Raw genomic sequence first — 13,426 nt, forward strand, 5'->3', positions numbered from 1 at the left:
TTTTGATTTCATATTAAAGCCGAAGATATTGTCTTTAAAATCGTGTAAACAGAATATTTCACTTCCAAACCAAAAGGTTAAAGGTCAATTTTCATAGTGTATAATTCAATGTCAAATAGGTCAGGCAGCCCCGTGTTAAACATTATAAAAATACATGGTATGAGGATACCTAAACTCTCTTCTATATTCTAGTGAAAACTTTTCGATGGAGACTCGTGTAGTTCAGGAGTTATTAACCAAAACGTAATTTAAAACCAGTTTTTTATACAAAATTGTATGAAAAATTAAACAAACAGAAAAAAGTTACATTAGAATCAATTTCAATTTATATGGTAAATTACATTGTATCTCATAAACCACTGGTCCGATTTAAATGAAATGTGCAAGAAAATTATGAAGGACGATCAGGCCTTACTGGAGGTATCCTTTGTCATCACAATATTAAAATAAAAGGTGGAAAACATCGTTTAAGAAGTTAACTCTTCGACTTCAAAAATTATTTTAAAGATTCTATCATCTATAAATGAGATCAAATTTATCTGTTCATAAACTTTTCGTAATCTATACAATACAGTAAAGCTAGATCCATATTGCAATACTAATTATATTTAAGGGTTTAAGAGATATAATTTAAATAAAGTAGTGGACAAAAGTTAAACAATTAAACTAAAATAATTTTTCAATTTTACTTATAACTTAGTACTACCATTAAGTTTTATAATACCCGTATTGTCTACTATAAGAAAAATTCAACTTCAGCCAAATCGGTCCTTATTTGCAGATTTGTGAAGCTTTAATATTTTTTTATAGTCGAAGTACTCTCATTTAACACCACAAGGTAAATTTTCAGTAAGGTTAAATCGTTCTTAATAATTTTCTTGTACATTTTATTTAAATTGGTCCTGCAGTTTAAGATATACATAGCATTTTCCATATAAATTGAATTGATTCCACTTTGTATTTTTTTCTGTTTGTTTAATTTTTCATACGATTTTGTATAAAAAAACTTGCTTTAAATTACGTTTTGGTTAATAACTCCTGAACTACACGAGTCTCCATCGAAAAAATTTCACTAAAATATAGAAGAGAGTATAGGTATCCTCATACCATGTCCTATTATAATTTTTAATATGGGGTTGTCTGATATATTTGGCATCGAACAATACACTATAAAAATTGACCCTTAACCTTTTGGAAGTAAAATATTTTATTTGCACGATTTTAAAGACAATATCTTTGGCTTTATAATGAAATCAAAAATTATCCTGTACTTAAAGGAATTTGAAAGTTATGGGCAATTATATGTATATACTTTTAGACAATTTTAACATATTTTTAAGTTTTCAAAGCGCGATATTTTTGGTCTGGAATGGGATTCCGATCGAAAAGACATTGATTTAAAGAACACTTTCAAATTTCATTAAAATCGGAGATGGTAAATCCGAAAATTGCTGTTTTCTGTCCGTTTTGATATGGATTCACCCTTTTACATAAAATTTCAGTTTTTACCCAAAAACTTTGTTTTACATAAAACTCTGTTTTTACATAAAAACTCTGTTTTTACATGAAAACTCTGTTTTTATATGAAAACTCTGTTTTTACATGAAAACTCTGTTTTTATACGAAAACTCTGTTTTTACACAAAAACTTTGTTTTACACAAAAACCCCGTTTTTACCTAAAACTTTTTTTTACACAAAACTTTGTTTTTACACAAAATTACTATTCTTTATTTTTACACCGAACACTCTAGTTTAATAAAAATCAATATTTTAAAATTTAATTCATTCATTCACTTTCCAATCTACCCTCGATAGTAGTATGCCTTTGTAAAATATTTTTGATTTTCTTATTTTTCCAACATCTGTTTCATCTGTTCTCGAGCGTAACCATTTTTATGCCATTTATTTCCAGTTTATTCAGTCATTCATTTTTCTGGATACAAACAAGAGAAAAGAAACGAAAAGCTAAAATAAACATGAGAACAAATAAACGAAAACAGGAACCAGCAGCAGCCAGTCAACAACAAAAACTTCTACCGTAAAGGTATTTTCATCTAGTAGTTATTTTTTGCAGTTGATTAAATCTTACAGCGCTTAACCAAAAGAAATGAAATCACATGAGAAATTGTTGAACACAAAATAGAAAATAAAAAATCAAAAAAAAAAAAAAAAAAAAAACAGGAAAATTGTATCTGATATGTATGTACATACGGAATAAAATACACACATATAAGAGTGTCACTAACACACACTCGCCGTGTAACATAAAAGTTTTTATTTGTTCATATTTTCTTGTTGTTGTTGTTTTTTATGATTATTTTCCAGCAAAAGAACAAACATTAAAATTGCATCATGAATTCAATACACTGTTTCATTCTTCTTTCGTTCGTGTTTCTTTTTTTTTTCGATTAATTTTTGTAAATTTTCTTTTCATTTCCTCGGTTTTTGTTAAGTTTATTCTCTGTATATGAAGTTTTTATTTTTATGCAGTTGTGTTAAAGTTTTTTTTGGGAGTGTTTAAGAGTTTCACCATAAACTTCACTGACTTTTAACATTTTCACCATTTTTAACAGTATTTAGCTTCTTTTAAGACATAAAGTTTATAAAATATGGATTTGATTTATTTTTTCGTTTCGTGTTAGTTTCATTAAAAGCCAAAACTTAATGATATTAAGTAAAAAAGGGAAATGTATTGCGTCAACATTGTTTTATTTTCACAAAAAAGACTCTGGTTTTTACAAAAGAAGATTCATTTTATAAAAAAACCGCGAAGTTAATTTTACACAAAAACTCAGTTTTACACAAAAATTCTATTTTTACACAAAAACTCTGTTTTTTTTACACAAAAACTCTATTTTTACACAAAAACTCTATTTTCAGACAAAAACTCAGTTTTAACACAAAATTCTGTTTTTAAATAAAAACTCTGTTTTTACCTAAAAACTTTGTTTTACCCAAAAACTCTGTTTTTACACAAAAGCTCTTTTTTTACACAAAAGCTCTGTTTTTACACAAAAACTCTGTTTTTACACAAAAACTCTGTTTTTACACAAAAACTCTGTTTCTACACAAAAACTCTGTTTTTACACAAAAACTCTGTTTTTACACAAAAACTTTGATTTTACACAAAAACTCTGTTTTTACACAAAAACTCATTTTTTACACAAAAACGTTGTTTTACACAAAAACACTGTTTTTACACAAAAAATTCAGTTTTTGCATAAAAACTCTGTTTTTACACAAAAACTCTGCTTTTAAACAAAAATTCTGTTTTTACACAAAAAGTCTCATTTTATACTAAAACTCTCTTTATTACATAAAATGTCTGTTTTTAGACAAAAGTTGTATGTGTGTTTTTACATAAAAGCAAAAACCCCATTTTTACATTAATTTTACACAAAAAAAATCTGTTTTTATACAATTACACTTTTTTCTCCACAAAAACTCATATTTTTATTATTTAAATTGCTCTTTATTTTTTTTTACTTTTTAAATGAATTTCATTTAAAAATTACAGAAAAAAATATAAATATTAAAAATAAATTTAAATGATAGTAATAAATAGCTGTAATTTTTATTTTAGCAATAAAAAAGAAATCATAATAATTTTATTACAACCCAAATTGACTAATAAAAAATAATAGTAAAATTAAAATAAAATGAAAAAATAAAAATATAAAAAGCAATGTAAATAATATTCAACAAAATTTGTTTAACCAATTTAATTAATTATTGTTTTTTTTATAACTGCTGCCTTTATTAAGTATGCAATTTTATTATGTTTTTCTTCATGTTATGGCACACACACACACAATTGTATTGAGTTAATAAAATTCATATACAACCATTTATATTCATATACATACATATCTATATTTCACCGTAAATATATAAAAGAAATTACATCCATATACACATGTAATTCTGTACAAGGTGTAGTATAATATGTTTTTGTAGCTACAAGTGTAAAAATAACAATGTTTGTCTGTTTCACTACACTCATTTATATCTTTACATACATACATATGTATGTATGTACATATTCTGTGTATAGAACGCATTAAAATACATTAAATATTCAACATAACTACACTGCAGTTGTAACAAAGTATCTGCAACATTTTACGACAAAGGTGTCGAGTGCCAAAATGATTGTATATTTTTGCAGCCCACACTATCTTCTGTTGCTTGCTTGGCTGGCAATATTACTTGTCTATAAGGGTGGCTGCAAGAAAATGTTCTTTACATAAAAGATAATTGTGTAAATACAGAAACTCAGTTCTAAACCAAAAACTCTGTTTTTACACAAAACTTTGTTTTTACACGAAAACTCTGTTTTTACACCAAAACTCTGTGTTTACACAAAAACTCTGTTTTACACAAAACTCTGTGCGTATACAAAAACTCTGTTTTTACACCTAAAATTTGTTTTTACACAAGAACTCAGGTTTTACACAAAATTTCAGTTTTACTCCAAAACTCTGTATTTACACAAAAACTCTATGTTTACACAAAAACTGGTGTTTTACACAAAAACTCTGTTTTTACTCCAAAACTCTGTTTTTACTCCAAAACTCTGTTTTTACACCAAAACTCTGTTTTTACACAAAATCTTAGCTTTACACAAAAACTCTGTTTTTACACAACAACTCTGTTTTTACATAAAAACTCTGTTTTTACACAAAAACTCGGATTTTATACAGAAACTCTGTGTTTACACAAAAACTCTGTTTTTACACAAAACTCTGTGCTTATACAAAAACTCTGGTTTTACTCCAAAACTCTGCTTTTACACAAAATCTCAGCTTTACACAAAAACTCTGTGTTTACACATAAACTTTGTTTTTACACAAAAACTCTATTTTTACACAAAAACTCTGTTTTTACACAAAAACTCGGATTTTATACAAAAACTCTGTTTTACACAAAAACTCTGTTTTTACACACAAAACTCTGTTTTTACACAAAAACTCTGTTTTTACACAAAAACCCTGTTTTTACACAAAAACTCTGTGTTTACACAAAAACTCTGTGTTTACACAAAAACTCTGTGTTTACACAAAAACTCTGTGTTTACACAAAAACTTTGCTCTTACACATAAACTTTGTTTTTACACAAAAACTCTGTTTTTACACAAAAACTCTATTTTATACAAAAACTCTGTTTTTACACAGAAACTCTGTTTTTACACAAAAACTCTGTTTTTACACAACAACTCAGATTTAACACAAAACTCTGCTCTTACACATAAACATTGTTTTTACACAAAAACGCTGTTTTTACACAAAAACTCTGTTTTTACACAAAAACTCTATTTTACCCAAAAACTCTGTTTTTACACAAAAACTCTGTTTTTACACAAAAACTCTGTTCTTACACAAAAACTCTGTTTTTATACAAAAACTCTGTTTTTACACAAAAGCTCTGTTTTTACACAAAAACTCTGTTTTTACACAAAAACTCTGTTATTACACGACAACTTTGTGAAAAGAAGACAACATCTTTTACCAAAAGCCTCTCTTCTCCCTAATGTTTCTGGTTATGAGTTTACTTACACTGATGAACTACATACACATACAATCAACAACATGTATCTATCCACACTATACAACAAATGTCATAAAATTTAATAATGCAAATGTAATTAAGTTAAAATGACCAGGACATTTCAACAAAAATATAATACTGGCTCAAATTAATCTACGGAAATAGTAACAAAAGTTACAATTAACAATTGTTATAAAGAAATTGATAAATTTTTAAAAAGACTATAGCAAAATGATAACATCAACTAAGAAACCATTGTAAACTTTATATAATAAAATCAATATATTATGCTTATTTTAAACAATTTCTAGAACTGACCTTTTATGCTTCGAAAATAATGTAATCCACAAAATTTTTTGTTTATATGTTCATTTAAGTTTTTCTTATTGTAGTAATTTTGCTGTAGTTTTTTCATTTACACATACATTTTATTTTCTGCAGTGAGGTAGGTGTTGTTGTCAATATGTAATTCCTGTGTGTCATACCCGCAATTGACTCATTGCGAATGACAAGCAACAGCAGCAACCGAAAATAAAACAAATCTAGCCTCTCTTACTCCTTCACTCAAAACTAATTTAGTTTTGTCCATAACATGTATTGTAGTTGAATGAATGTGTCATGTTTAAATAAATAATTTATATGGACGACTTTAATTATACATACTGCATACACACATACATACATAGAGGGTCCTTGTGAATTTAAATGTGAACACAACTGCAATAACAAATGCCATGTTATAAACTATAGACACAGTTTTGAATTCATTACAGATTTCGGAAAATTTAGTTGAATAACATAGTTTTTATTTTTGTTAATTGAAAGAGATATTAAATATGTTTTAAATTTAAGATGGATTTTAGAAAGAAGTCAATTATGAAAAAATCGTGTATTCAATATAAGGTTAGGTTGATGGGAGAATGATACAAGATGACTAAGTGCTTTACGTGAACGCCTGCCTTGACGACTCACCATCACCCCTTTATGTTTCTTACACGCTGGTGACAATTATTGTTAATGATTCTGCTGATCCATGTATAAGCATTTTGCTCAAGTCTCGAGCTACATATATAATCTCTTGCCATAGTAGCCCCGTTGAAGAATGACAGGTATCTTGACACCATACATACATACCCCGACAAGAAAAAGGTAATCACTAGTTTGGAGTTAATAGAATGGACTTACCCAACATCCAACCCTATTAATGTTATGAGGAAGTGCATTCCTTAATCTCTTAAACGCGCACAACCACACCACAGAGATTCCAAGAAAAGACCGAGAATACATTTGATCATCATCAGTTTATAGTCCTGGTAGACTAGAAGTATTAGTAGCACCTCTTTTCCCCTGGGATTGCAATACAACAAAATGGGATCTATCATCAAGGAAACATGTCCCGGGGGGATACAGAAATAATTTTCAAAAAAGGCAATATTATGTTCGGAATATTATCACTCCCAAGTTAAATGGATCTTAAATTGTTGAAAGCCTGACAATGGCAAAGAATGTGCTGCAGAGTTTCACCGTACTCTCTGCATGCAAGTTTCAAAACTATGTTTTTATATATAGACTCAATTGTTACGCTTAATTTCCACTCTTAACTTAAAACATTGTTCTTAGAGAAAAAATTTTCTTTTATTCAAACACTTAGTTTTACGTTAAAATCAGTTTTTATACAAAAACCTTTTTTATATAAAAACACTGTTTATACATAAAAACTCTTTTTCTATACAAAGCTCTATTATTTTGGATTCTTATAGATAGTGGAGTCGATTAAGCTATGTCTGTCTGTCTGTCTGTCTGTCTGTCTCTGTCTGTCCGTCTGTGTGTCTGTTGAAATCAATTTTCTGAAGACCCCAGATATCTTCGGTATCCGAATCTTCAATAATTCTGTTAGACATGCTTTCGTGAAGTTTCCTACTTAAAATCAGCAAAATCCGTCCATAAATAACGATGATATAAGCAAAACTCCGAGACAACCTCTGAAAATTTATCTGCTAAAAAGTCTTTGTTTTTATTATTACACAAAAACAATGTTTTTACACAAAAACTCTGTTTTATAAAACAACAATTCTGTTTCTATTTTACATAAAAATTCTAGTTTTACACCACTCTGCATTTACATTCTGCCTTTAAACAAAAACTTTGGTTTTACTCTAATAATCTGTGTTTATAAAATTACTTTGATTTTATACAAAAGCACCTTTTAACATAAAAGCCTTGTTTTTCCAAAAAAAAATCTATTTTTTAAATAAAAACTATTCTTTTTTAAACAATAAAATGTTTTCATCCAGATTTTTTTATCTCCTTTTATTTTCAGGTGGTTTAAACTTCAACAAACATTTAAATTTGAAAGAACATATTCGTAACGGTTTTATTTGGGTCATTAGAGAGATTTAAAGAGAATCATCCAAAACTTATTGTATATCCAGCCACTACAATGGACTACTAGGTGTCCATTACTAATATAGAATCGAATTAAAATTTGGAAAATATACTACTAAATACTGATCCCCTTGGTCCTAATTAGGGCAGCTTTCCTACAACTATAAAAAATCCTCCCTTCTCTTGACAGCCTTGTGTAGGCTAATGGAATATGTAATAAGAATAATAAACAGAATTAAATAAAACTTAATTTATTGATTAACACTTACAATTAATTGTGTTTTAGTTGCTAAACAAATTCTTTAAAAATATATAGATAAAGTCTAAATAGATAAAGATAAAGTCTAAATAGGTAGTTAACTAACAATTTAAATAAATACATTGCTATTAAAAGCGTTACATTTCGTTTAAATAACGCTTTAGTAAAATTTATTTTGAAGTACAACTTAAATCCACACATATAACAATTTTATATAACTAATATATATAATTAAATAGAAACAATCTCATACATTTAAACAAACTAAATAAAGTTTGTTTTTTATGTTAAAATACCTAAAAGAATCAAACAACACTTAAAAAAAGCATCATTACTTCAACTTCACACTCCCTGTATATTCATTACGCATCCACTCAACGTGTGACGTCATCCAAAAATATTTGTACGAAGTAGACAAATTTCTAAAATTTCAGCTTAATACCAGGCGCCGAGAAATATTAGCAAAGAGTAAATTTATAAATAAACATTTTATCTCGCCAATAAGTGTCACATACTTTAAGGTGTTACATTAAAAAACACTGAACAAGTAAATAACGTGTCATCACTACGTATAATTAATTTAAGCCCTAAAGTATGTAATGCATTTTGCTGGAATAAAATAATTGTTGTTTAATGTATTTTCAATAATCGTGCTACTGTTTTTTATTTGCGCCTGGTGTTAAGCAGAGATTTTAAGAAATTGAACAATTTTGCAAATCAATTTGTGTGTGACGTCACGTTTGTTTATAAATGTGCCTGCAGTCAAAGGGCATTGTTGTTATAAATAAAATTCGGTTTAATAAGAAACTTTTTATACTTTTATTGCATCTTTATGTAAATAATGAATGTTATTAATTAAATATTTATTAAAGAATTCATATTATTTTTATTATAAACAATAAAGGGTGAGAAATTGTAAAAATATTACTTAATTATGCAGAATTTGGGTTTTCTTTGGAGAATTATAGTTGGTATGTACTTCCTAACTAATTAGTTGGTGACTCATATAGAATTCCAGTGAAGGGTTCCATTATTTATGATAGAGCGGGCCTCTTATGCTTTACTTATGCAGCGTGTACCATTTTCTGTAATGAAATAAAAAGAACATTTTTATAGTAAATACATAAGTTAGGATATACATACATATGTATATATTTTGGACACTATAGAGAGGAACTAAATTATTATAATCATAAATATAATTAAATAACTTTTGACAAAGTACATATTAAACATATTAAATATAATTAAATAACTTTTGACAAAGTACATATTAAACATCTCATAATTTTCTGAAATTTTCTTTACATTTAGTCTATTGTAGATAATTTGCTAGCCAAGGCAAGAACAGAACTAAAACTGAACCAGAACTGAAGAGAATTTATCTAAAATTGAAGTGGAATTGTTTCAGATCTCGAACTGAATAAAAGACTAAAATTTTTTGTTTATTTGCATCCTTATTTCATTTATTTCATATTGTTCTTAATATCTTAAGCATCTATTTGTATTGGCTTTATACGAAGTTAAAAAAACCTGATGGTGATCCCATCATGATGATAGATGCTGCCTCACCATCATCAGCCACAACGATAAGTAATCCAGGCTTTAAAGAAGAAAGAATTAAATTTTCTTAAAAAGAAAATAAACTGGTAGACGCAATGGTTCGAAGAGTCTGGCCTCTATGAGCACCATGGTACCTAGTATTTCCAATGGATCCACTGAAGAATCAGTTACACGTTCACCTTGTTTAAAAAAACCTTGACCAAAACCACATAGATAGATAGATAGATAGATAGATAGTGATAGATAGATAGATGATAGATAGATAGATAGATAGATAGATAGATAGATAGATAGATAGATAGATAGATAGTAGATAGATAGATAGATCGATAGATAGATAGATAGATAGATAGATAGATAGATCGTTCGTAGTCGTTAGTTAGTTCGTTCTTCGTTTCGTTCGTTCGTTCGTTCGTTTCGTTGTTCGTTTCGTTAGTTTTAGTTCGTTAGTTCGTTAGTTAGTTAGTTCGTTCGTTCGTTCGTTTCGTTCGTTCGTTCGTTCGTTCGTTCGTTCGTTCGTTAGTTCGTTAGTTCGTTCGTTCGTTCGTTCGTTGTTTTTTCGTTCGTTCGTTCGTTCGTTTCGTTAGTTCGTTCGTTCGTTCGTTCGTTCGTTCGTTCGTTCGTTCGTTCGTTCGTTCGTTCGTTCGTTCGTTCGTTCGTTCGTTTCGTTCGTTCGTTCGTTCGTTCGTTCGTTCGTTCGTTCGTTTCGTTCGTTCGTTCGTTCGTTCGTTCGTTCGTTCGTTCGTTCGTTTCGTTCGTTCGTTCGTTCGTTCGTTCGTTCGTTCGTTCGTTCGTTCGTTCGTTCGTTCGTTCGTTCGTTCGTTCGTTCGTTCGTTCGTTCTTTCGTTCGTTCGTTCTGTCGTTCGTTCGTTCGTTCGTTCGTTCGTTCGTTCGTTTCGTTCGTTCGTTTCGTTCGTTCGGTTCGTTCGTTCGTTCGTTCGTTCGTTCGTTCGTTCGTTCGTTATTCGTTCGTTCGTTCGTTCGTTCGTTCGTTCGTTCGTTCGTTCGTTCGTTCGTTCGTTCGTTCGTTTCGTTCGTTCGTTCGTTCGTTCGTTCGTTCGTTCGTTCGTTCGTTTCGTTGTTCGTTCGTTCGTTCGTTCGTTCGTTCGTTCGTTCGTTCGTTCGTTCGTTCTTCGTTCGTTCGTTCGTTCGTTCGTTCGTTCGTTCGTTCGTTCGTTCGTTCGTTCGTTCGTTCGTTCGTTCGTTCGTTCGTTCGTTCGTTCGTTCGTTCGTTCGTTCGTTCGTTCGTTCGTTCTTCGTTCGTTCGTTCGTTCGTTCGTTCGTTCGTTCTTCGTTCGTTCGTTTCGTTCGTTCGTTCGTTCGTTCGTTCGTTCGTTCGTTCGTTCGTTCGTTCGTTCGTCGTTCGTTCGTTTTTTCGTTCGTTCGTTCGTTTCGTTCGTTCGTTCGTTCGTTTCGTTCGTTCGTTCGTTCGTTCGTTCGTTCGTTTCGTTCGTTCGTTCGTCGTTCGTTCGTTCGTCGTTCTTCGTTCGTTCGTTCGTTCGTTCTTCGTTCGTTCGTTCGTTCGTTCGTTTTTTTTTTTTTTTTTTTTTTTGTTTTCGTTCGTTCGTTCGTTCGTTCGTTCGTTCGTTCGTCGTTTCGTTCGTTCGTTTCGTCGTTCGTTCGTTCGTTCGTTCGTTCGTCGTTCGTTCGTTCGTTCGTTCGTTCGTTCGTTCGTTCGTTCGTTCGTTCTTCGTTCGTTCGTTCGTTTCAGTTCTTCGTTCGTTCGTTCGTTCGTTTCGTTCGTTCGTTCGTTCGTTCGTTCGTTAGTTCGTTCGTTCGTTCGTTCGTTCGTTCGTTCGTTCGTTCGTTAGTTCGTTCGTTCGTCGTTCGTTCGTTTCGTTCGTTCGTTCGTTTCGTTCGTTCGTTCGTTCGTTCGTTCGTTCGTTCGTTCGTTGTTCGTTCGTTCGTTCGTTCGTTCGTTCGTTCGTTCGTTCGTTTCGTTCGTTCGTTCGTTCGTTCGTTCGTTCGTTCGTTCGTTCGTTCGTTCGTTCGTTCGTTCGTTCGTTCGTTCGTTCGTTCGTTCGTTCGTTCGTTCGTTCGTTAGTTCGTTCGTTCGTTCGTTCGTTCGTTCGTTCGTTCGTTCGTTCGTTCGTTCGTTCGTTCGTTCGTTCGTTCGTTCTTCGTTCGTTCGTTCGTTCGTTCGTTCGTTCGTTCGTTCGTTCGTCGTTCGTTCGTTCGTTCGTTCGTTCGTTCGTTCGTTCGTTCGTTCGTTCTTCGTTCGTTCGTTCGTTCGTTCGTTCGTTCGTTCGTCGTTCGTTCGTTCGTTCGTTCGTTTCGTTCGTTCGTTCGTTCGTTCGTTCGTTCGTTCGTTCGTTCGTTCGTTCGTTCGTTCGTTCGTTTTCGTTCGTTAGTTTTACGTTCGTTAGTTCGTTAGTTTAGTTCGCCTGCTCTCTTCCGCTCGCTGGTCCGTTCCTGGTTTCCCCTCCTTCTCCTCCCTCGAAGTGACCCATTATCTTTTCCAAAATAAAATTTTAAATTTAGTTTAAAATTTCGTGACTAAACTAAACAAAGATGGTGCTTAACTTAAAGAGTTTCCTCTAATGTAAAACATTTCAACATTCAACTAAGTTATTGCACCTTAAATTTTCTCTTTCAACAATGGACGAAAGAACATTCAATTAACATCATGTGGTCGATCCTTCTGCATAGAGCGACAAAAATAATTAGAAATTAATTTACTTCGCATGTATGCATGTATATATTCCAGGAAACCAAGTAATAATACCACGATTGAGTTTTATCACAAAACCAGCAGACAACGCCAACATGACTCAATACGATACGAAGCGATATTTTTGATGTAACTGAAAACTTACCCAAAATCCCCCACACAAACACAAATACAAAACGAAGGATATTGGATTTACACGTATCAAATGTTATTGCATTACAAATGTTTATTAGTTTATAATGGATACATTTAGTAGTTATTCAAAAATGTAATATAGCACAAACACACACACACACATACACTCACAACGTAAACACACACAAATTGGTTACAACGACATCAATGGAAGCGGAAACAGCTAATGGTCGAAAAAGGAAACCGTACACAAAAAAAATAAATATACAGTTACAGCACTAGAAATAAAATCATATTTCCTAGCTACATACATATTACCGACAACTATGAAAATTTTAAAGTAGAATTAAACAAATGTACAGTTGTATGTATGGTCTGAAATAACTAGTCTAGTAAAAGCCAATCATGCATCAGCTGAATGTTGCTATGGTTGGTTGACTATTTGGTCTATTACATTGCCATTCCTGGCCCCTGGAAATGCAACATTAGAGAATATTTTTGCAAAAAAAGAAAGAACGATGATATAAAGGTACAGGAAAAAAAGATAAATAGCAACGTTGAAATAACAGAGTCAATGCAGAAAGAAGAGAAGGGAAAAACACATTACAAGAGCGGCGGGAAAAATATGTATATGACTTGCAAGCATTTGCTGTAGCCTGATATCAATTTTAGCTGTATCAAACTACCATTACGAAAACGTTTATCAAATGTCTGGATGGAATGTGTCACACGGTAATAGTGACAGCTACAAAAAAACAGCGACTGTAACTATAGCAATAATAACAAATACATATGATTCCCTTAAGGTTCACCTGGTTAAATGTTGTTTGAATTGCATGTCATGTCTAAAGGTCTTCAAATAAT

At 31.2% G+C, this 13,426-nt stretch overlaps 1 long non-coding RNA gene across 3 annotated transcripts in view; it reads right to left on the reverse strand.

The window, feature by feature from the left end:
- Positions 1-9,039: 9,039 nt before the first annotated feature.
- LOC119604666 overlaps positions 9,040-13,426 on the reverse strand; it is a 259,457-nt gene continuing 255,070 nt past the window's right edge. For all 3 annotated transcript variants that reach the window (XR_005231535.1, XR_005231536.1, XR_005231537.1), the window contains one exon: positions 9,040-9,278. This is a non-coding gene — a long non-coding RNA (uncharacterized LOC119604666). The remainder of the gene's footprint in view (positions 9,279-13,426) is intronic.

This window comes from Lucilia sericata, unplaced genomic scaffold (genome assembly GCF_015586225.1).
Source record: "Lucilia sericata isolate MDLA Ls3-8-SP2 unplaced genomic scaffold, ASM1558622v1 Contig000417F_arrow, whole genome shotgun sequence".
In the NCBI taxonomy this organism is placed as follows: Eukaryota; Metazoa; Arthropoda; class Insecta; order Diptera; family Calliphoridae; genus Lucilia; species Lucilia sericata.